Here is a 26,459-nt window from a genome sequence, read left to right on the forward strand (position 1 = left end):
TTATTACTAATTGGGTGGCCATGGCATGCTATGCTAGGTGTTAACCATGGTCTATGAGGTTCATAAAATGATTTAGAGAAATCATTTATGGTAAGAAAGAGTTCTGATGATATTAAGAGTTGATACCATGTCTCATTGCCAATTAGTGATGAGCCTAGTAAGTCACACACATACATAAGTAATCACCTATTTAAATATGATTTAATTAATTAATTAATTAAAGAGTTTAATTGATTAATTAAATAGGTTTGGTTTGCAATCAGATTGCAAAGTCCCTAGCATGACTTGAAACCAAATCTAGATTATTGGATGTATAATATAAGTTAAATTTATATTTAAAGTGCTTAAATATGAATTTAATTAATGAGAAATTAATTAATAGAGATTAATTAATTAATTTATATTTGATATAAATTAATTAGAAGAAGAAAATAATTATTTTGGATTAAGAACTCAAAATTAAGACACAGGGGCATTTTGGTCATTTTGCAGTGTGACACGTGGCACCATGACATGGTGACACATGGCATAACACATAAGCTTGCCAAATGTTTTTTTAATCATGTAAGATGATTAAAATGAAGATTAAATATAGGTTTGACACTTGGCACAATGTGATTGGGTCACTTAAACCTAGAGCTAATCAAAGGGTGACATGTGGCAAGGGTTTAATGTGTTAACCTAGCTATTTAAGTGTTGTTATGAGAAAATAAAATACAACCAGCAGCCACACTCCTTTGTCACGCCACTTTGAGGGTTTTTATCTCTTCTTCTTCATCTCTTATCAATTCAAAGAGATTAGCCATCAATCTCTTGAATTAAGAACACTAGGAATTGTTTCTAGTGTCCTGTTTACATCTTTAATCTCTTAAAAGGCAGAACTTGAATTTCTAATTAATAGAAAAGGCTTTAGAAGCTGTTCAAGGGCTGCCATAGGTGTTCTCGGTGTGGACAAGCTAGTGGGACAACATCTGGTGTCCTGAAGACGAATCTCAAAGGCGCAGACACGCTGCAGTGCCTCAAGAGGTTAGTGTAATCGTTCTTGATTTAATCTAGGGTTCTAAAATTAATCTGATTAATTTTAAAATCTTAAATGGAAAATACAGATCCAAAAACATATTAAAATAGTTTTAATATGTTGTTTATCATTGAAATCAAATAGATAAAAATAAATCTTGCATGATGCATGTGACCCTACGTGAAAATTTTTGAATTCAATGGTATAAACTTGTGTTTTTCACGCTTCCGTTCCTTCAGAAGGAAATTGACTATGTAATAAAAGTAGACGGGTACCTGTACTACAAAGGAAGAGTATGTGTGCCAAATGATGGGGAATTTAAGATTAGTATTCTGAAAGAGGCACATACTAGTGCTTATGCTATATATCCGGGAAGCACAAAAATGTATCATGATCTAAAACCTCACTATTGGTGGCCTAGTATGAAGAAGGATATAGTTAACTATGTTACCAGGTTCTTGACATGTCAGCAAGTCAAAGCAAAACAACAAGTTCCATCATGGTTGCTACAACCTATAAGCATACCTAAATGGAAATGGGACTGGGTCACTATGGATTTTGTAAGTGATCTACCTCTCACCTAGAAGAAGCATGATGCAGTATGGGTGATAGTGGATAGATTGACGAAGTTAGCACACTTTATGCTAGTTACGAATGACTACTCATTGGAGAAACTAGCAGAATTGTATATCAATGAGATAGTTAGACTGCATGGAATTCCACTTTCCATCATATCTGATCGAGACCCAAGGTTTACATCGACATTTTTTAAGAAGTTGCAAGAATCCTTGGGCACACAACTCCAGTTTAGCACAGCTTTTCATCCTCAGATGGATGGACAATCAGAAAGAGTAATCCAAGTAAACATTGAAACCAATTGAATTAGTACAAATATTGAACTGAAATCATAATAATAACATGAAATATATGGTAGGTCCTTGAGGATATGCTGAGGAGTTGTGTCATTGAGTTTGAGGAAAGTTGGGATAGATACCTCCCACTGGCAGAATTCGCATACAACAATAGCTATCAAGCTAGCATCCAAATGGCTCTATATGAGGCACTGTATGGAAGGAAGTACAGAACCCTAGTGTGTTGGACTGAATTGGGTGAAGACAAGCTAGTAGGGCCAGACCTGGTGAAACAGATTGAGGAGAAGGTTAAACTGATAAAAGCTAATTTGAAGGTTGCCTTAGACAGACAGAAATCCTATCCCGACTTGAAGAGAAAAGAGATGGAATATGCAGTTGGCAATAAAGTGTTTCTCAAAGTATCACCGTGCAAGAAGGTACTAAGGTTTAGAAGTCATTGAATGTGTGGGACCAGTGGCCTACATGTAACACCCCTATTTGCATAGCCTGGTATATTTCACTGTTTTGGTGACCGGTTTCGGTCCGGACAATTAAGGGGATTAGAACCACACTTAAGACAACCAGAGAAGCCATAAACACAAATAATTAGTAATATTCAATTAGTTAAGTATAAATAAGAAAAACATAACATAAGAAGCTAAATGAGCTGAGAGTCACAGCGATGGGTGACCTTCTTGGGAAGGACTGCAAAGTCATTTTAAACTCAAATTTCGAACCGTCAAATGTGATGCTACGGTCCTTAGGACTATTATAAACACAGTGGAAAAGAGAAAATCATGAAAAAGAACTGTTAAGCCAGTCAAATAATTAGGTCAAGGAGCCGAAAGAAATATTGAATTAATTCCAAACCGGGCTAAACCGGTGAGGGGCAATTTGGTCAATTGACCCCGAGAGCTGACTCCTAGCCTAACTGTCAAATAAAATCAGAGAAAAGAAAATTTTGGAATCGAGAATTAAATTAAAGAAAAATATATGAAAAATATAACTGTGAGACTTGTGGCAAGATTCATTGGGGGGAATGCTATTGGGCCACTAGAGCCTATTTTAACTGTGGAGGCAAGGGCCATATATCTAAAGACTACACTAGTGCTCCATCTCCGAGATATGGTCCAGCTCCTACTACTGCCGAAGGATCTATTCAGAGTCTTACTCCCAAAAGTTCACAATCAGCTGTTAGAGGACGAGGCAGAGGTAGAGGCACTACTTCTGGCAGTCAGGGCACAGTTGGTCAATTAGCACAAGGGAGTGCATCAGCTAGAGTCTACACGATGAGACAGCGAGAAGAGGCTGAGACTTTCAATGTGGTAGCCAGTACATTCTGTATCTCTGATCACAAAGTATTTGTATTGTTTGATCCGGGTTCAACCTATTTATACGTTAGTGCTAGCATAGTCAGTTCACTTGCTGTTCCATGTGTGCAAATAGGTTTTGAAGTGCTAGTAACTAGTCCGTTAGGATAAGACGTCCGGGTCAACAGAATTTATAGAGACTATCCTTTAGTGATCCAAGGACATGTTTTTTCAGTCAGATTTGATTGAAATGCCCTTCAAAGAGTATGATATTATCTTGGGCTTGAATTGGTTAGCCAGGCATCATGCTATGATTGACTGTAGACTGAAGACAGTCACTTTTGGTCTCCCATTGTACGGTGATGTGGTAATACAAGGGGAGAGGCATTTACTGCCATCAAACATCATTTTCGGCCGCACTTGCCAGAAGGATGATCAGAAAGGGGTGTGAAGCATACTTGGCACATGTGATAGACACCCAAGTGGGGAGCCCAGCACTGAGGGACATCCCTACTGTATGTGATTTTTCCGGATGTATTTCCTGATGAATTGCCAGGATTACCTCTATAAAGAGAGGTGCAGTTTGAGATTGATGTTATGCCTGGTGTGGACCCAATCTCCATAACGCCATATAGAATGGCACCTGCAGAATTGAAAGAGTTGAAAGTGCAGTTGCAAGAGCTGCTTGACAAGGGCTTCATCCGCCCTAGTCTGTCACCGTGGGGAGCTCTAGTGTTGTTTGTCAAGAAGAAGGATGGCTTTCTCCGCTTGTGTATTGATTATCAGCAGTTGAATAAGGTGACAATAAAGAACAGATATCCATTGCCATGCATTGATGACTTGTTTGATCAATTGAGGGGTGCAGCTGTGTTCTCCAAAATTGACCTGAGATCAGGTTATTATCAGCTGAAAGTACAAGAGCAGAGTATTCCTAAAACTAACTTCAGAACCCGCTATGGCCATTATGAGTTCTTAGTCACGCCATTCCGGTTGACTAATGCTCCGACTGCTTTTATGGATCTGATGAACACTATCTTCAGACCATACCTCGACCAGTTTGTTGTGGTATTCATAGATGATATATTGGTCTATTCGAGGAGTGCAGAAGAGCATGATAGACATCTGCGGATTGTACTGCAGACTCTAAGGAAGAAATAGCTGTATGCCAAATTGTCGAAGTGTGAATTTTGGCTGAAGGAAATATCTTTTTTGGGGCATGTAGTATTAGAAGAGGGCATCAAGGTAGATCCAAGTAAGATTGAAGCTGTCCTTAATTGGAGGCCACCCAGAAATGTCACAGAGATTCATAGTTTTCTAGGTTTAGCTGGATACTACCGTCGGTTTGTGAAGGGATTGTCCATGTTGGCATCTCCGTTGACCAAGCTGCTTAGAAAAGATGTGAAATTTTAGTGGACGGATAAATGCCAACAGAGTTTTGATCAATTGAAGAAATGTTTAACTGAAGCTCCAGTCCTTACTTTACCTACCCCAGGTAAAGAATACATAGTTTACAGTGATGCTTCTCACAATGGGTTAGGCTGTGTGTTGATGCAAGATCGAAATGTCATTGCCTATGAATCACGCCAACTGAAACCGCATAAGAGGAATTATCTGACACATGATTTGGAGCTTGCAGCTATAGTGTTTGCTCTTAAGATCTGGAGACACTATTTGTGTGGGGAAAAGTGTTACATCTACACAGATCATAAGAGTTTGAAGTATTAAGGCACTCAGAAGGAGTTGAATTTCAGACAGAGGAGATGGTTAGAGTTGATAAAAGACTATGATTGTCTGATAGACTATCAGCCAGGGAAAGCTAATGTTATGGCTGACGCCTTAAGTCGCAAGACTACGGTAAGTCTACGAGTTACTCCTTTGTCTATGGTACATGAGTTGAGATCATTACATGCTAGCTTAGAGGTTAATGACAATGGACAGACAGCAGTTGCATGGCATGTACAGCCAGTATTGAGTGATCAGATTAGAATGGCTGCTCAAAATGATCAGAAGTATCAGAGACTGTTGGAAGAAGTCCAACAGGGCAAGAAACCAGAATTCTTAATAAGAGATGATGGTCTATTGCTACACTAGGGCAGAATGTGTGTTCCTAATGATGTAGATTTGAGGTAAATCATTTTGAAGGAAGCACATGAGTCTCCTTTTGCCATGCACCTTGGTGGCACAAAAATGTATAGAGGGCTAAAGGAGCATTACTAGTGGATGGGTATGAAAAGAGATGTGGCAGAGTTTGTTTCCAAATGCCTAACTTGTCAGCAAGTAAAGGCAGAGCATCAAGTACCTGCTGGGTTGTTACATCCACTACTAGTACCAGAATGGAAATGGGAGAGAATAACGGTGGATTTTGTGATGGGACTTCCGAGGAGACAGAAGAGTCATAATGCAGTATGGGTCATTGTTGATAGACTGACCAAGTCTACTCATTTTCTGCCAGTCCGGATGGACTATAGTTTAGAAAGATTGGCCAGGTTGTACATTGATGAGATTGTAAGACTGCATGAGTGCCAATATCCATCGTATCAGACAGAGATCCTAGGTTCACTTCTAGATTCTGGGGTAGTCTTCAAAGAGCCCTAGGAACTAGATTGAACTTCAATACTGCATTCCACCCACAAACAGATGGCCAGTCTGAGAGGGTAATTCAGATTTTGGAGGACATGCTACGGGCTTGTGTGATTGAATTTGAGGGCAGTTGGGATACACTCTTGCCTTTGATTGAGTTTGCTTACAACAACAGCTATCAATCAAGCATTGGGATGCCTCCATATGAAGCTTTGTATGGCAAAAAATGTAAAACTCCGTTGTGTTGGGATGATGCGGGTGAAAGAAAGATGATTGGACTCGAAATTGTTCAGCAGACTGAAGAGAAAATCAGAGTAATCAGAGATCGACTGAAGACTGCATCAGACCATCAGAAGTCCTACATTGATTTGAAAAGAAGGGATTTGAGTATGTAGTGGGTGAGAAAGTTTTGCTCAAAGTTTCTCCTTGGAAGAGAATTATGAGATTCGGCAGAAAGGGGAAACTGAGTGCTCGTTTTATTGGGCCATATGAGGTTCTGGAAAGAGTGGGTCCTTTGGCATATCGGTTGGCGCTAAGTTCAGAGTTAAAGAAGATACATAATGTCTTCCATGTGTCTATGTTGAGGAGGTATCGATCAGACCCATCTCATGTACTACCAGTAGAGGAAATTGAAGTGAATCCAGACCTCACATATGAGGAAGAACCCATAGTGATTCTGGCTTATAAGGTGAATTAGCTACGGAACAAGTAGATACCATTGGTAAAAGTGCTATGGAGCCATCATTTGGGCCAACAGGCTACTTGGGAACGAGAGGAGAACATGAGGAGACAACACCCACAGCTGTTCAGAGATTGATACCAGGTAAAATTTCGAGACGAAATTTATTTTAAGGGGGGGGGGGGGGGGGGAGAATTGTAACACCCCTATTTGCATAGGCTGGTATATTTCACTGTTTCGGTGACCGGTGTCGATCCACACAATTAAGGGGATTAGAACCACACATAAGACAACTAGAGAAGCCATAAACACAAATAATTAGTAATGTTCAATTAGTTAAGTATAAATAAGAAAAACAGAACATAAGAAGTTAAACGACCCGAGAGTCACAGCGATGGGTGACCTTCTCGAGAAGGACTGCGAAGTCGTTTTAAACTCAAATTTCAAATCGTAAAATGTGACGCTGCGGTCCTTAGGACTATTATAAATACAGTGGAAAAGAGAATCATGAAAAAGAACTGTTAAGCCAGTCAAATAATTAGGTCAAGGAGCCGGAAGAAATATTGAGTTAATTGCAAAATGGGTTGAACCGGCGAGGGGCAATTTGGTCAATTGACCCCAAGAGCTGACTCCTGACCTAACTGTCAAATAAAATCGTAGAAAAGAAAATTTTTGAATTGAGAATTAAATTATACAAAAATATATGAAAAAGAAAAAGAAAATTTAAAAAGTTAATACAATATGCTTATCTCACCTTTATGACATCATAATTGATTTTTTTATTTCCCACCAATAATGACCAAGTCAAAAATTGTTTAAAGAAGACAAATACATAAAAATTAAAAGAAAAACAGTCATTCTCCTTCCTTCATCAAATCGGTAGCCCCTCTCTCTCTTAAAGATCTCCATAGCCAACCTCCATTAACAAGCTTTTGAAGCTTGAATTTCTTGATTGTGTCCCATAAATCCCAACCCTAAATCTTAAAAAGCTTTTAACCTACACTAGAGAAGGTGATTTAGCAAGAAAGAAAGAAGAAAGAGGAGTAGAATTGAAGATTGAACTACAAAGTGTAAGGTTAGTGATTTAAGATACAAAATTAGTTTATTTGTTGTGTTTTTTACTTGATTAACTTGTAAATAAACTTAACATGAAAAGAAAAATTTGTTGAGGGACTAAACTGAATTTCGGCTAGCTAGGGTTACTATGTATATGTTTGAGTTTTGATTGAAATTAAATGGTAGGCAAGCTTGTATGGATGTGCTAATGAGTTTGGTATGCTTAAATATGGTTAAATGCAACAAGTTAGTAAATTAGGGTTTTGGGACACTTAGGGTTAGAGACAAAAATGTGAAAAACTTGTAAATGGTGTCTTTGACCTAAAGCGAAGTGAGAAATGGTCATTTGTGACCTAATTAAGTGTGTTAGAAGTTTTTGAATCAAAGCCAAATTCGGATTGAGTGTGGTCATGCTGCTGGCAGCATGACCAGGTTATCTTTGAAGGACCAAAAATGATATTTTACAATTCCAATTGGGAATGAAAATAGGCACTAAATGACACAATTTTCATTTAGAAAGCATGCCCAAAAAGTGACTAAAACATAGGGAACAAATTGACCAAACTTGAAAAATCACAGTCTGCCCTGTACAAACTAACCAAATGAACAGTGTTTGTTCATTTGTCATAACTTGAGCTAGGAAGGTCTAAATGACCTGAAATTTTGTCAGTGGTTAGATGAGATATATACCTAAAACTTTTATGAAGAACACAAACCCAAATTATGCGATTAACTAAGTCATTTGGCCACCCCAATTTGGTGACCCAAAACTGCCAGCACCAAAAATTGCCCAGATTTCTGGGTTGAATCCAATCTTGCAGCCATGGTTCAAATGGCTATAACTTGAGCTACAAAACTCTAATTGGAGTGATTTAAAAAGGAGAATAAACTTAAGTATGATAAGTTATTGAAGTATGGGGCTACTAAATTTAAGGGTACGGTGGACCCTTTAGAGGCAGAACAATGGCTTGAAATGATGGATAGAGTATTTAAGAAGCTGCACTGTCAAGATGAGCTGAAGTTTGAATATTCTGTGTCTTTACTACAAGGGGATGCGTATGATTGGTGGAAGACCATCCCCCACAGCTTGGCTGAACTACGATCTTGACACAGGATGACTTCATCGAGAGTTCGATGCAAATACATCCCAGATGCATATGTTGATCAGAAGTTACAAGAATTTTTAAGTTTGAAACAAGGGAACCGATCAGTGGCAGAGTATGAGAGGGAGTTCTCCCGCTTAAGTCAATATGCTGGGAGTCTCCTTTCCACCAGCAAGGCAAGGTGCAAGAGATTTGACAAGGGTTTGAAGCCCAACATAAGGATGCAAGTTGTGGGATTCGGACACAGCAACTTCTCAGAGCTCATGTCTCAAGCACTTGAGTTGGAAAGAATAGAATTAGAAGCAACCCCAGTGAAGGAAAAATAAGAGAAAGCTGAGAAATTAGAAAAAGACAAGGGGAAAAATTCAGTAGAACAGAGTTCTGGTGGGACTTCTGAGAAGAAGAAGAAATTTAGTGGACCCAGTAGAGGTCGAGGTGGAAGATTTAGAAGGGGCAGATTTTCCAGACAAATACTCCCTAGGTCTGGTCAACAGTCGAGAAGGGGTTCACATTCTACCCGCCCTTGTGAGACTTGTGGCAAGATTCATGAGCGGGAATGCTATTGGGCCACTGGAGCCTGTTTTAACTGTGGAGGCAAGGGCTATATAGCTAAAGACTGCACTAGTGCTCCGTCTCCGAGATATGGTCCAGCTCCTACTACTGCCGAAGGATCTATTCAGAGTTCTGCTCCCAGAAGTTCACAATCAGTTATTAGAGGAAGAGGCAGAGGTAGAGGCACTATTTCTAGCAGTCAGGGCACAGTTGGTCAGTCAGCACAAGGGAGTGCGTTAGCCAAAATCTACACGATGAGACAGCGAGAAGAGGCTGAGACTTCCGATGTGGTAGCCGGTACATTCTCTATCTCTAATCAAGAAGTATTTGTATTGTTTGATCTGGGTTCAACCCATTCGTATGTTAGTGCTAGCATAGTCAGTTCACTTGCTGTTCCATGTATGCAAATGGGTTTTGAAGTGATAGTAACTAATCCGTTAAGACAAGAGGTCCGGGTCAACAGAATTTATAGAGACTGTCCTTTGGTGATCCAAGGACATGTTTTTTTGTCAGATTTGATTGAAATGCGCTTCAGAGAGTATGATATTATCTTGGGCATGGATTGGTTAGCCAAGCATCATGCTATGATTGACTGTAGACTGAAGACAGTCACTTTTGGTCTCCCTTTGTACGGTGATGTGGTAATATAAGGGGAGAGGCATTTACTGCCATTAAACATCATTTCGGCTGCACTTGCTAGAAGGATGATCAGAAAAGGGTGTGAAGCATACTTGACACATGTGATAGATGTTAGTAGTATGCCCTAGAGCATATCATTTAGTATGTATCTTGTACATATTTTATTAATAAAAGGCATTTCCACTTTTTCGTTTACATAATATATTTATGTGTAATAGAAAAGGTCAATTGATATTTTGTTAGAAATATTATTCTTAAGTTGTTAAGCATATGAGTGACAATATTTCTAGCACAAAGTATCATAAATAGGTTCACAATTGAGGATACTTCATAATAAGGACATGACTTATCCAGAACGATTGTATTCATATTTGTTCCCAAGTTATTTATACAATATTATAAATAAGATGGAATGGTGAGTCTCATGCCATATGACAAACATGATAGGCACTTATAAATGATAAGTAGGCCGAGCCAGTGACACTTATAACAAGCACATGGAGTTTACTCTTGTCAATGTTTTGTCATAAATCATATCAGTGCATATAATCTTTAGACCTGAGATAGCACATTTATCTTGTATATAGGTAGTTTGAGTTTGATACTGCTTTCATACTTGTACTATGTATGGGTATATGGGCATCTGTTGGCTCCTACTAGTTATATATGGAGGTAGGTATTGATAAAGATGGAATTTGTTCCTCTAAGTAAATAGAGATAAAATCCTATGTTCATTTAATTGTTCTTGATGTTTCAAGTTCCAAGCCAAGACAGATATATTTATTAAGAAAAGAGTTTCTAATGAGAATTTCTTTTTAATCAAGAACTGGAATTAAAATAGAACATAATATTCATAGCAAATGGAGTTTGACATAAACCATGACTCCAGCTTGAGTTGGGATTTTCTAACAGAGAGATTCTAGTGCATGGCAACATATGATTATAGGTTCATTTAAGGTAAACCTTATTACTAATTGGGTGGCATGGCATGCTATGCTAGGTGTTAACCATGGTCTATGAGGTTCATAAAATGATTTAGAGAAATCATTTATGGTAAGAAAGAGTTCTGATGATATTAAGAGTTGAATCCCAAAACCCTAGGGGTTTTGAATCCCGAGATGGTTCCAAGGTATGCAAGCTAAAGCGATCCATTTATGGGTTGAAACAAGCTTCGAGGAGTTGGAACATCCGTTTTGATGAAGCCATTAAATCCTTTGGTTTTATCAAAAATGAGGATGAGCCATGTGTATATAAGAAGGTTAGCGACAGTGCTATCACTTTCCTTGTCTTATATGTGGATGACATACTGTTGATCGGTAATGACACAGGTATGTTGACAACTATAAAGGTATGGTTGTCAAATACATTCTTCATGAAAGACTTAGGGGAGGCAACCTATATTCTTGGGATTCGCATATATAGAGATAGAGCGAAAAGAATAATTGGTTTATCCTAAAGTCTATATTTGGAAAAGGTGTTAAAGAGGTTTAACATGCTTGATTCCAAGAGAGGATTGTTATCAGTGAGACATGGTATCCACCTTTCTAAAGAGATGTCTCCAAAGACACCTGAAGAAAGAGATAAGATGGCCAGGATTCCATATGCTTTGGCTATTGGAAGTTTAATGTATGCAATGTTGTGTACTAGGTCAGATATCGCATATGCTGTTAGTTTGACTAGCAGGTATCAATCCAATCTAGGTTTGGAACACTGGATAGCTATTAAGAATATCCTTAAGTACTTGTGAAGAACTAAGGATTTATTCTTGATTTATGGAGGTGGAGACTTGCAATTGGATGGTTATACTGATTCTGATTTCCAATCAGATATCGATGATAGAAAGTCTACCTTTGGATATGTGTTCATTTGTAATGGAGGTGCAGTCAGTTGGAAGAGTTCCAAACAGAGCCTGACTGCAGATTCCACTATAGAAGCTGAGTATATTGCTGCATCAGATGCTGCAAAGGAAGCTGTTTGGATAAAGAAGTTCGTGATTGAACTTACAGTAGTTCCTTCCATTGAGTCAGCTGTTCCACTACACTATGACAACAATGGAGCAGTCATACAGGCTAAGGAACCAAGGTCTCACCAGAAGTCCAAACACATAGAAAGGCGCTACCACATTATCAGAGAAATAGTTGGGCGAGGCGATGTAGCCATGCAGAAAATAGCATCAGCTAAAAATCCAGCTGATCAATTCACTAAGCCTATGTCACAGACTCATTTAGACCGACATCTTGAGAAGATAGGTCTAAGATATTATAATGAATGGCTCTAGTGCTAGTGGGAGATTGTTAGTAGTATGCCCTAGAGCATATCATTTAGTATGTATCTTGTACATATTTTATTAATAAAAGGCATTTACACTTTTCCGTTTACATAATATATTTATGTGTAATAGAAAAGGTCCATTGATATTTTGTTAGAAATATTATTCTTAAGTTGTTAAGAATATGAGTGACAATATTTCTAGCACAAAGTATCGTAAATAGGTTCACAATCGAGGATACTTCTTAATAAGGGCATGACTTATCCGGAAAGATTGTATTCATCTTTGTTCCCAAGTTATTTATACGAAATATAAATAAGATGGAATGGTAAGTCTCATACCATATGACAAACATGATAGGCACTTATAAATGATAAGTAGGCCGAACCAGTGACACTTATGACAAGCACATGGAGTTTACTCTTGTTAATGTTTTGTCATAAATCGTATCAGTGCATATAATATTTAGACGTGAGATAGCATAGTTATCTTATATATAGGTAGTTTGAGTTTGATACTGCTTTCATACTTGTACTATGTATGGGTATATGGGCATCTGTTGGCTCCTACTAGTTATATATGGAGGTAGGTGTTGATCAAGATGGAATCTGTTCCTCTAAGTAAATAGAGATAAAATCCTATGTTCATTTAATTGTTCTTGATGTTTCAAGTTCCTAGCCAGGACAGATAGATTTATTAAGAAAAGAGTTTCTGATGAGAAAATCTTTTTAATTAAGAACTGAAATTAAAAGAGAACATAATATTCATAGCAAATAGAGTTTGACATAAACCATGACTCGAGCTTGAGTTGGTATTTTGTAACAGAGAGATTCTAGTGCATGGTAACATATGATTATAGGTTCATTTAAGGTAAACCTTATTGCTAATTGGGTGGCCATGGCATGCTATGCTAGGTGTTAACCATGGTCTATGAGGTTCATAAAATGATTTAGAGAAAACATTTATGGTAAGAAAGAGTTCTGATGATATTAAGAGTTGACATCTTGTCTCATTGCCAATTAGTGATGAGCCTAGTAAGTCACACACATACACAAGTTATCACCTATTTAAATATGATTTAATTAATTAATTAAAGAGTTTAATTGATTAATTAAATAGGTTTGGTTTCCAATTAAATTGCAAAGTCCCTAGCATGACTTGAAACCAAATCTAGATTATTAGATGTATAGTATAAGTTAAATTTATATTTAAAGTGTTTAAATATGAATTTAATTAATGAGAAATTAATTTATAGAGATTAATTAATTAATTTTTATTGATATAAATTAGAAGAAGAAAAATAATTATTTTGGGTTAAGAACTCAAAATTATGACACAGGGGTATTTTGGTAATTTCACAGTGTGACACGTTGCACCATGAGATAGTGATACATGGGATTACGCATAAGCTTGCCAAATGTTTCTTAATCTTGTAAGATGATTAAAACCAAGATTAAATATAGGTTTGACACTTGGCACAATGTGATTCGGTCACTTAAACCTAGAGCTAATCAAAGGGTGACATGTGGTAAGGGTTTAATGTGTTAACCTAGCTATATAAGTGTTGTTATGAAAAAGAAAAACAACCAGCAGCCACTCCTCTCCTTTTTCATGCCATTTTGAGGCTCTCCATCTATTCTTTTTCATCTCTCATCAATTCAAAGAGATTAGCCATCAATCTCTCGAATTAAGAACACTAGAAATTGTTTCTAGTGTCCTGTTTACATCTCTAACTCTTAAAAGGCAGAACTTGAATTTCTAATTAATAGAAAAAGCTTTAGAAGCTGTTCAAGGGCTGCCATAGGTGTTCTTGGTGTGGATAAGCCAGAGGGACAACATTTGGTGTCCTGAAGACAAATCTCAAAGGCTCAGACACGCTGCAGTGCATTATGAGGTTAGTGTAATCGTTCTTGATTTAATCTAGGGTTCTAAAATTAATTTGATTAATTTTAAAATCTTAAATGGCAAATACAGATCTAAACACATATTAAAAGAATTTTAATATGTTGTTTATCATTGAAATCAAATAGATAAAAATAAATCTTGCATGATGCATGTGACCCTAGGTGAAAATTTTTGAATTCAATGGTATAAACTTGTGTTTTTCATGCTTCCGTTCCTTCAATAGACACCCAAGTGGGGAGCTTAGCACTGAGGGACATCCCTACTGTATGTGATTTTTTGGATGTATTTCCTGATGAATTGCTAGGATTACCTCCAGAAAGAGAGGTGCAGTTTGAGATTGATGTTATGCCTGGTGTGGACCCAATCTCCATAATGCCATATAGAATGGCACCTGCATAATTGAAAGAGTTGAAAGTGCAGTTGCAAGAGCTGTTTGACAAGGGCTTCATCTGCCCTAGTGTGTCACCGGGGGGGAGTGCCAGTGTTGTTTGTTAAGAAGAAGGATGGCATTCTCCGCTTGTGTATTGATTATCGGCAGTTGAATAAGGTGACAATAAAGAACAGATATCCATTGCCCCGCATTGATGACTTTTTTTATCAGTTAAGGGGTGCAGCTGTGTTCTCCAAAATTGACCAGAGATCAGGTTATTATCAGCTGAAAGTACAAGAGCAGAGTATTCCTAAAACTGCCTTCAGAACCCGCTATGGCCATTATGAGTTCTTAGCCATGCCATTCGGGTTGACTAATGCTTCGGCTACTTTTATGGATCTAATGAACACTATCTTCAGACCATACTGTAACACCCTAGGCAAATCCCACATCGACAAAACACAGGAGAGATGCTAGGTTTATAAGTTGGTGGTTCGCAACTCCTAGTAACGCATTTTAAAACCCTGAGGGCTTCGACCTAGAGCGAACAATATCACTAGTGGGCCGGGCCATTACATTTGTGGTATCAGAGCCGCTCCGCGTGCAACCTTGAACGATGGTGGGGCAAACCTCAGCGAGGACGCTGAGTCCCATAAGGGGGGTGGATTGTAACACCCTGGGCAAATCCCACATCGACAAAACACGGGAGAGATGCTGGGTATATAAGTTGATGGTTTGTAACCCCTATTGACGCGTTTTCCCTCACGGTTTTAAAATGCATCACTAGGAGTTACGAACCACCAACTTATAAACCCAGCATCTCTCCTATGTTTTGTCGATGTGGGATTTGCCTAGGGTGTTACAATCCACCCCCCTTATGGGACTCAGCGTCCTCGCTGAGGTTTGCCCCACCATCGTTCAAGGTTGCACACAGAGCGGCTCTGATACCACAAATGTAATGGCCCGGCCCACTAGTGATATTGTCCGCTCTGGACTAAAGACCTAACGGTTTTAAAACGCGTCAATAGGGGTTATAAACCATCAACTTATATACCCAGCATCTCTCCCGTGTTTTGTCGATGTGGGATTTGCCTAGGGTGTTACAATCTACCCCCCCTTATGGGACTCAGCGTCCTCGCTGAGGTTTGCCCCACCATCGTTCAAGGTTGCACGTGGAGCGGCTTTGATACCACGAATGTAATGGCCCGGCCCACTAGTGATATTGTCCGCTCTGGGCTATAGCGCTCATGGTTTTAAAACGCGTCAATAGGGGTTACGAACCACTAACTTATAAACCCAGCATCTCTCTCGTTTTTTGTCGATGTGGGATTTGCCTAGGGTGTTACACATTCCTAGACCAGTTTGTTGTGGTATTCATAGATGATATATTGGTCTATTCGAGGAGTGCAGAAGAGCATGATAGACATCTGCGGATTGTACTGTAGACTCTAAGGGAGAAACAGGTATATGCCAAATTGTCAAAGTGTGAATTTTAACTGAAGGAAATATCTTTTTTGGGGCATGTAACATCATAAGAGGGCATCAAAGTAGATCCAAGTAAGATTGAAGCTGTCCTTAATTGGAGGCCACCCAGAAATGTCACAGAGATTCGTAGTTTTTTGGGTTTAGCTGGATACTACCGTTGGTTTGTGAAGGGATTCTCCATGTTGGCATCTCCATTGACCAAGCTGCTTAGAAAAGATGTGAAATTTCAGTGGATGGATAAATGCCAACAGAGTTTTGATGAATTGAAGAAATGTTTGACTGAAGCTTCAGTCCTTACTTTACCTACCCCGGGTAAAGAATACATAGTTTACAGTGATGCTTCTCACAATGGGTTAGGCTGTGTGTTGATGTAAGATAGAAATCTCATTGCCTATGCATCACACCAGCCGAAACCGCATGAGAGGAATTATTCAACACATGATTTGGAGCTTGCAGCTATAGTGTTTGCTCTTAAGATCTGGAGACACTATTTGTATGGGGAAAAGTGTTACATCTACACAGATCATAAGAGTTTGAAGTATTAGGGCACTCAGAAGGAGTTGAATTTAAGACTGAAGAGATGGTTAGAGTTGATAAAAGACTATGATTGTCTGATAGACTATCAGTCAGGGAAAGCTAATGTTGTGGCTGACACCTTAAGTCGCAAGACTACGGCAAGTCTACGGGTTACTCCTTTGTCTATGGTACATGAGTTGAGATCATTACATGCCAGCTTAGAGGTTAATGATGATGGACAGACAGCAGTTGCATGGCATGTACAGCCAGTATTGAGTGATCAGATTAGAATGGCTGCTCAGAATGATCAGAAGTATCAGAGACTATTAGAAGAAGTCCAGCAGGGCAAGAAACCAAAATTCTCAATAAGAGATGATGGTCTATTGCTACACCATGGCAGAATGTGTTTTCCTAATGATGTTGATTTGAGGCAGATCATTGTGAAGAAAGCACATGAGTCTCCTTTTGCCATGCACCCTGGTGGCACAAAAATTTATAGAGGGCTAAAGGAGCATTATTGGTGGATGGGTATGAAAAGAGATGTGGCATAGTTTATTTCCAAATGGCTAACTTGTCAGTAAGTAAAGGCAGAGCATCAAGTACCCGCTGTGTTATTACATCCACTACCAGTACCAGAATGGAAATGGGAGAGAATAACGATGGATTTTGTGATGGGACTTCCGAGGACACAGAAGAGTCATGATGCAGTATGGGCTATTATTGACAGACTGACCAAGTCTGCTCATTTTCTGCCAGTCCGGATGGACTACAGTTTAGAAAGATTGGCCAGGTTGTACATTGATGAGATTGTAAGACTGCATGGAGTGCCAGTATCCATCGTATCAGACAGAGATCCTAGGTTCACTTCTAAATTCTGGGGTAGACTTCAAAGAGCCCTAGGAACTAGATTGAACTTCAGTACTGCATTCCACCCACAGATAGATGGCCAGTCTGAGAGGGTAATTCAGATCTTGGAGGACATGCTACGGGCTTGTGTGATTGAATTTGAAGGCAGTTGGGATACACACTTGCCTTTGATTGAGTTTGCTTACAATAACAGCTATCAATCAAGCATCGGGATGCCTCCATATGAAGCTTTCTATGGCAGAAAATGTAGAACCCCGTTGTGTTGGGATGACGTGGGTGAAAGGAAGATGATTGGACCCGAAATTGTTCAACAGACTGAAGAGAAAATTAGAGTGATTAGAGATCGAGTTAAGACTGCTTCAGACCATCAGAAGTCCTACATTGATTTGAAAAGAAGGGATATTGAGTATGCAGTGGGTGAAAAAGTTTTCCCTAAAGTTTCCCCTTAGAAGAGAAATATGAGATTCGGCAGAAAGGGGAAACTGAGTCCTCGTTTTATTGGGCCATATGAGGTTTTGAAAAGAGTGGGTCCTTTGGCATATCGGTTGGCACTACCTCCAGAGTTAGAGAAGATACATAATGTCTTCCATGTGTCTATGTTGAGGAGGTATCGATCAGACCCATCTCATGTACTATCGGTAGAGGAAATTGAAGTGAATCCATACCTCACATATAAGGAAGAACCCATAGTGATTCTGGCTTATAAGGTGAAGCAGCTACGGAACAAGCAGATACCGTTAGTAAAAGTGCTGTGGAGCCATCATTTGGGCAAGGAGGCTGCTTGGAAATGAGAGGAGGACATGAGAAGACAGCACTCACAGCTGTTCAGAGATTGATACCAGGTAAAATTTCGAGACAAAATTTATTTTCAGGTGGGGAGAATTGTAACACCCCTATTTGCATAGCTTGGTATATTTCACTGTTCCGGTGATCGGTGTTGGTCCGGACAATTAAGGGGATTAGAACCATACTTAAGACAACTAGAGAAGCCATAAACACAATTAATATGTAATGTTCAATTAGTTAAGTATAAATAAGAAAAATAGAACATAAGAAGTTAAACGAGCCGAGAGTCACAGTGATGGGTGACCTTCTCGGGAAGGACTACGAAGTCCTTTTAAGCTCAAATTTTGAACCGTAAAATGTGACGCTGCAGTCCTTAGGACTATTATAAACACAGTAGAAAAGAGAAAATCATGAAAAAGAACTATTAAGCCAGTCAAGTAATTAGGTCAGGGAGCCAAAAGAAATATTAAATTAATTGCAAACCGGGTTGAATCGGCGAGGGGCAATTTGGTCAATTGACCCCGAGAGCTGACTCCTGACCTAACTGTCAAATAAAATCAAAGAAAAGAAAATTTTAGAATCAAGAATTAAATTAAAGAAAAATATATGAAAAAGAAAAAGAAAATTTAAAAAGTTATTACATTATGCTTATCTCACCTTTATGACATCATAATTGATTTTTTTATTTCCCACCAATATTGACCAAGTCAAAATTTGTTTAAAGAAGACAAATACATAAAAATTAAAAGAAAGAAAGTCATTCTCCTTCTCTCTTAAATCCCAATCGTAAATCTTAAAAAGCTTTTAACCTACACTAGAGAAGGTGATTGAGCAAGAAAGAAAGAAGAAAAGAGGAGTAGAATTGAATATTGAACTACAAAGTGCAAGGTTAGTGATTTAAGATACAAAATTAGTTTATTTGTTGTGTTTTTAGCTTGATTAACTTGTAAATAAACTTAAAATGAAAAGAAAAATTTGTTGAGGGACTAAACTGAATTTCGGCCAGCTAGGGTTACCAGGTATATGTTTGAGTTTTGATTGAAATTAAATGGTAGGCAAGCTTGTATGGATATGCTAATGAGTTTGGTATACCTAAATGTGGTTAAATGCAACAAGTTAGTAAGTTAGGGTTTTGGGACACTTAGGGTTAGAGACAAAAATGTGAGAAACTTGTAAATGGTGTCTTTGACCTAATGTGAAGTGAGAAATAGTCATTTGTGACCTAATTAAGTGTGTTGAAGTGTTTGAATCAAAGCCAAATTTGGATTGAGTGTGGTCATGCTGCTAGCAGCATGACCAAGTTATCTTTGAAGGACCAAAAATGAAATTTTACAAGTCCAATTGATATGATACCAATTGGGAATGAAAATAGACACTAAATGACACAATTTTCATTTAGAAAGCATGCCCAAAAAGTGACCAAAACCTAGTGAACAAATTGACCAAACTTGAAAAATTATAGTCTGCCCTGTACAAACTGACTAAATGAACAGTATTTGTTCATTTGGTCATAACTTGAGCTAGAAAGGTCTAAATGATCTGAAATTTTACGATTGGTTAGATGAGACATAGACCTAAAACCTTCATGAAGAACACAAACCCAAATTATGCCATTAACCAAGTCATTTGGACACCCCAATTTGGTGACCCAAAACTGCCAGCACCAAAAATTGCCCAGAATTCTAGGTTGAATCCAATCTGGAAGCCATGGTTCAAATGGCTATAACTTGAGCTACAAAACTCCAATTTGAGTGATTCAAAAATTAGAATAAACTTAAGACAATAGAGAACATTTTCTATGAAGAAATTTTTGCAAAATTCTAACAGTTAAGTGACCAATGGAATAGTACAACCTAAGGCACTAAAAATGAAAATTTGCAATTTTGCCTAAAGGACTTAAGTTTTGAGAAAATGACCAAAACCAACAAGTTTGATGACCAAAATGTGGCATTTGGGTGAAGTTGGAGTTCCCATACCTATTAAGCCTTAGAAAGTCAACAAATTGACTTGAATAGTGTAGTGAATAGTAACCCAAAACACAAATTTTAAAGAACGTCGAGTTTAGCAGATATAAGCTAGATAAAAGTGAAATTGAATTTATTTTTTGATTTATGCTAAGTTATGGTACTGAAACACTGTGAAACTATATGTTTTAGCTAAAAAAGACTTGGAAGGTCTGAGAGACTTAGTCATAGCTAAAACTATGTGTTATGGCCTTATTATTCCTCCTCCATTTATGGGGTGAGATCGATTATTTTTCCTCCCTCTCTGGTTTACCAGTTGAGGTTGTAGATCGGATGAGTACTCATTAGCTAGCTAGCCACCTTCCTCATTGATTTCGATTAGTGGAGTCGTAGATTGCTTTATCGTGGTGTACAATACGGTATTGATTGGAAATTTTGTGTCATGGCTTAAGTTGTGTATGACTTGGCAACACTGTGTTTATTAAATTATTTGACTAAATTGTATTATTATGAGTTTTGATAATTTGTGAAATGTGATTGAGAAATATTTAAATTGTGTTTTGTTAATGAATGATTTATGTATTATATTTAAAATTTTTATTGTGCACCACTGAGTATTTTTATACTCAGCGATAGCTTATTTTGCTGTCGCAGATAAGAGCAAGGAGAAAGCAGTAGGGTGAGTTGCTACTGATATTGAGGACTACACTGATATTTTTGTATGGGTATTGTTTTTTACCCTTGTAGTTATTTTGATGTAAATATTGCAATATTTTATGTATCAATGTAAAGTTGAGCAGTTGTATAATAAATTGTAATAATATTATTTTTGAAATTTTTTTTGTAAATTAAGATTTGTATTTGTGAATTTCATGCATTATGCACTGTGAATGAAGTTATGAAATATTTTGAGATGATAAACTTTGATTGGATTGTGGAATTATTTTGAAGTGGATTGAATTGAGTTGACTTGAGATTGTTTGGAGGTTGAGAGTTTTGGAAAATTTATTGGAAGTGTTTTTCTCAGGTATTTGAAGAACTGTTTTCTCAAAATGTAGATGGAACTCTGTCAAAATTTTTATAAAATTTGCAGCAAAATTAAAATGGACAAAAATTTTTACTAGTATTTAAGCTTTGAATAAATAATTTTAATTCTTGCCAAAATGCTCACCACTTCCAAAATGTAAGAAAATTGTTTTAAAATCCCTTGTAGGGTACTTAATGAGTTATCGGCAGGTGAAGTTCGGTAGTTCATTAGGTAGTCTACGAGATCATGTTATGCCTTACAGAGGGGTAAGGTGTGACACTACAGGCTAGCTTTACCACTAGAGCATGACAAGATCCACAATGTGTTTCAGGTATCCATGCTGAGAAGATATAGATCAGACCCTTCACATGTCATCTCCATGGAAGAGATTGAAATTCAACCAGACTTGACTTATGAAGAAGAACCCATACGGATCCTGTTAGTAGTATGCCCTAGAGCATATCATTTAGTATGTATCTTGTACACGTTTTATTAATAAAAGGCATTTTCACTTTTCCATTTACATAATATATTTATGTGTAATAGAAAAGATCCATTGATATTTTGTTAGAAATTCTATTCTTAAGTTGTTAAGAATATGAGTGACAGTATTTCTAGCACAAAGTATCATAAATAGGTTCACAATCAAGGATACTTCACAACAAAGACATGACTTATCCAGAAAGATTGTAATCATGTTTGTTTCCAAGTTATTTATATGAGATGTAAATAAGATGGAATGATGAGTCTCATGCCATATAACAAACATGATAGGCACTTATACATGATAAGTAGGCCGAACCAGTGACGTTTATGACAAGCACATGGAGTTTACTCTTGTCAAAGCATTGTCATAAATTATATCAGTGTATATAATCTTTATACCTGAGATAGCACAGTTATCTTGTATATAGGTGGTTTGAATTTGATACTATTTTCATATTTGTACTGTGTATGGGTACATGGGCATGTGTTGGCTCCTACTAGTTATATATGGAGGTAGGTGTTAATCAAGTTGGAATCTGTTCCTCTAAGTAAATAGGGATAAAATCCTATGTTCATTTAATTATTCTTGATGTTTTAAGTTCCTGGCCAAGACAAATATATTTAATCAGAAAAGAGTTTCTGATGAGAAAATCTTTTTAATCAAGAATTGGAATTAAAAGAGAACATAATATTCATAGCAAATGGGGTTTGACATAAACCATGACTCCAGCTCGAATTGGAATTTTGTAACAGAGAAATTCTAGTGCATGGTAACATATGATTATAAGTTCAATTAAGGTAAACCTTATTACTAATTGGGTGGTCATGGCGTGCTATGCTAGGTGTTAACCATGGTCTATGAGGTGCATAATATGATTTAGATAAATCATTTATGGTAAGAAAGAGTTCTGATGATATTAAGAGTTGATATCATGTCTCATTGCCAATTAGTGATGAGCCTAGTAAGTCACACACATACACAAGTAATCACCAAATTAAATATGATTTAATTAATTAATTAAATAGTTTAATTGATTAATTAAATAGGTTTGATTTGCAATTTGGTTGCAAAGTCCCTAGCATGACTTGAAACTAAATCTAGGTTATTGGATGTATAGTATAAGTTAAATTTATATTTAAAGTGTTTATATATGAATTTAATTAATGAGAAATTAATTAATAGAGATTAATTAATTAATTTATATTTGATATAAATTGATTAGAAGAAGAGAAATAATTATTTTGGGTTGAGAACTCAAAATTAAGACATAGGGGCATTTTGGTCATTTCACAGGATGACATGTGGCACCATGAGATGGTGACACATGGCACTACACATAAAGCTTGCCAAATGTCTTTTAATCATGTAAGATGATCAAAGTCAAGATTAAATATAGGTTTGACAATTGGCGCAATGTGATTGGGTCAATTAAACCTACAGCTAATCAAAGGATGACATGTGGTAAGGGTTTTAAGTGGTGACCTAGCTATATAATGTGTTGTTATGAAAAACTGAAAACACAAGCTGCTACTCCTCTTATGTGACGCCACCCAAAAGAACATCTCCCCTCTCTTCTTCTTCATCTATCATCTATTCCAAGAGATTAGCAAACAATCTCTTGAATTAAAAATACTAGAAATTATTTTTAGTGTCCTGTTTACATCTATAATCTTTCAAAAGGCAAAACCTAATTTTCTAATCTATAGAAACAGCTTTAGAAGCTAGTCAAGGGCTGCCATAGGTGATCTTGGTGTGGACAAGCTAGAGGGACAACATCTAGTGTCCTAAAGATGCATCCCAAAGGTGTCAAACACACTGCAGTGCATCAAGAGGTTGGTGCACTTGTTCTTGATCTAATCTAGGGTTCTAAAATTAATCTGATTAATTCTAAAAACTTAAATGGCAAACATAGATCTAAAAACATATTAAAAGAGTTTTAATATGTTGTTTATCATTGTAATCAAATAAATAAAAATGAATCTTGCATGATGCATGTGACCCTAGATGGAAAATTTTTGATTTCAATGATCTAAACTTATGTTTTTCATGCTTTCGCTCCTTCAATTGGTATCAGAGCTACTATATTCACCGTTTAGATTGTTGATTATATGATTTAATTGTGTGATATAATCATGAGATGATAGATCCATTGCTGGTTGTAAGAAAGGTGGCGACTTGGGTGGTGAACACGATCAATGGTATCCAAAGTGGTGCACAAGGTTTGGCCTTGGAATATGCAATTGTTACATGTTCTAAGGTTCATCCTATGACTAATTAAAATGTTTAATTCGTTGTTTTAATTGCACAATTAAATTGTGATTCAGATCTGAATTTTTAAAATTTTTTTGAATGTGATTCAAATCTGAATTTTTAAAGTTGTTTGAATGTGATTCAAATCTAAATTTTAAAAGTTGTTTGAATGTGATTCAAATCTAAATTTTTTAAAGTTATTTGAATGTGATTCAAATTAAATTTTTTAAAAGTTGTTTGAATGTGATTCAAATCTGAATTTTTAAATTTGTTTGAATGTGATTCAAATCTAAATTTTCAAATTTGTTTGAATGAGATTCAAATCTAAATTTTTAAATATGTTTGAATTATATTCAAATCTGGATTTTTAAGTTGAGTATGAGATATTCAATTTAATTTAAGTATGCATGCTTTATTTAATTGTTAAATAGTGATATGCATGATGGATGATCATGGACTATAAAAGACCAATGTGATTGGATTTATTTTTTTATGTTTTTTTGGGTTGTAAATTAATTAATTAATTTTAATTTATTTTGGACATGTATTATTAAGGTTGTAATAATTTTGGGTTGTAATTTCATTTATTTAGTTCTTGTAAATTCGCCTTGGTATGCCAAGGATTACTATGTAATATTGGATTGCAAGAAGATCAAAGAGGTCAAGAGCTTTGATGGGACCTGTGGGAGGAATTCAATATCAAGTGTTGATTATGTACTCCTTCAGCAACTCTTGTAATATGAATGAATGAAATGCACCTAGGAATGCCCTGATTTAATTCTTGGTGGCTCAGAATTGAATCCCTTTAGAAAGTCCATGATCATGCCATATTTACTATTTATCCATGAATGAATGAGATGTATGGGAATGTATGCAACTATATGATATATGCATGCTGAATGGATAATATGCAAAGTAAGACCTTAATAGTAAGTAGGACAACCACAAAAATCTTCCAAACAAATGATTAAGTTGGAAATGTTATAATTAAAGTAATTATAACATGGGCCCTTTATTCAGATAATTATTTTAAGAAATTTTAAATATTTGCATAAGATTCAATTAATTTAAGAGATTTTCTTAAGAATAATTGTTAAACATGAGATATTATAAATATGTAAATGGTTTGGTGGCCAATATTGGATGTACCTGAGGATATTAAAATTATTTGCATAATTACTGGCTCAATGGGATCAACTTAACTAATGCAAGATAAGTCAATAATGGATGTACTTGAGATTTTGAGCATTAGAGGCTAGGTAAAGGATTAAACCTCACATGAGATGTGATAGGCAAGGAGTTGCTCACTTATAGTTTATTGTAATTCCAATAATGGATGTACCTGAGGATAATTAATAGAATTATAAGAATTCAATCACCCACTAGAAATCTATCCAACTAAGATTTCCATTTTCTACTTTGGAAGTGTAGGATTCGCTAAGTTAGTGGGAGGACCAATTTGATTAAAAGACCATAATCATTTTGGTTAATTACATAATACATTTACCAATTAATCTGGTTATTTTCTGCAGTTGATTTTCTGATAATAATGAGCACAGAATAACCACCACCATCCAATATTCTTGCAAGCATACTTGATCGCAATAGGTTGACAGGACCTAATCTGTCTAATTGGCTAAGAAATTTAAAACTTGTCCTGAACCTTGAACATATAGGATATGTTCTAGACTTAAATGTTCCTGGTCCCTTACCTCTAAAGGCCACTTAAGAAGAACATGAAACTTTGGACAAGTGGAAGGAGCATGATATGAGAGCTAAGTGTTACATACTTGCTTCCATATGTAATGAGTTACAGAAGCAGCATGAGAACATGCAGAGTGCGAGTGAGATCCTTTTTCACCTATAAGAGTTGTATGGTAAGCATAGTAGGAACGCTAGGTATGAGATATCTAGACAAGCTATTCCGTATGAGGATGTCTGAGGGACAGAATGTTGTGGATCATGTCCATAAGATGATTCAGCTGATTGAGCAGCTAGAACATTTTGACTTTAACATGGATTTCCAACTGCAGACGGATTTGATCCTTCAGTCCCTTCCTGAGTTATTTGGGAATTTTCTGATAAATTTCCATATGACTAAGCAAGAATACACCTTAGCTAGTTTACTGAACATGCTGGTTATTGCCCAAAAGAATATGCAGAGCAATAAAGGAAAAGAGGTAGCTTTGATTGCATCTTCTTCTATTGGAAAGTCCAACAAGAAGAAGGGCAATAAGAAAAAGAAATCTCTGATTCCTGGTCCTTCCAAGAAATAGCTAAATAGAAAGGGAAGACCAAAGCTGACAAAGTGAAAGGAAAGTGTTTCCACAGCCAAAATGATGGGCACTAGAATAGGAACTGCCCAAAGTATAGCTAATAATAGAAGCTTGCAGTAACGAGATATTAGACTCCAGATTGGCAATGGCTCAACTGTTGAAGCCTTAGTCATTGAATCTAAATCTTTATACATGTGTGGACATGTTTTGTATTTAAATAAAGTCTTGCATGTACCTGATGTTTTTAAGAACATCATTTCTATATCTAGTTTGACTAGAGGTGGTTATGAATTTCAGTTCATAAATGATGTTTGCAATATTTATTTTAGAAATAAATATGTTGATTTGGGTTATATGCATGACGGACTTTATTATTTAGATAATAAAGTTAAATACAAATCTAATGTAAGCAATATAAAAGAATGCAATGCCATGGTGAAAATCAACTCAACTTCAAAATATATTTAGC

This window comes from Hevea brasiliensis, chromosome 5 (genome assembly GCF_030052815.1).
Source record: "Hevea brasiliensis isolate MT/VB/25A 57/8 chromosome 5, ASM3005281v1, whole genome shotgun sequence".
Taxonomy (NCBI): Eukaryota; Viridiplantae; Streptophyta; class Magnoliopsida; order Malpighiales; family Euphorbiaceae; genus Hevea; species Hevea brasiliensis.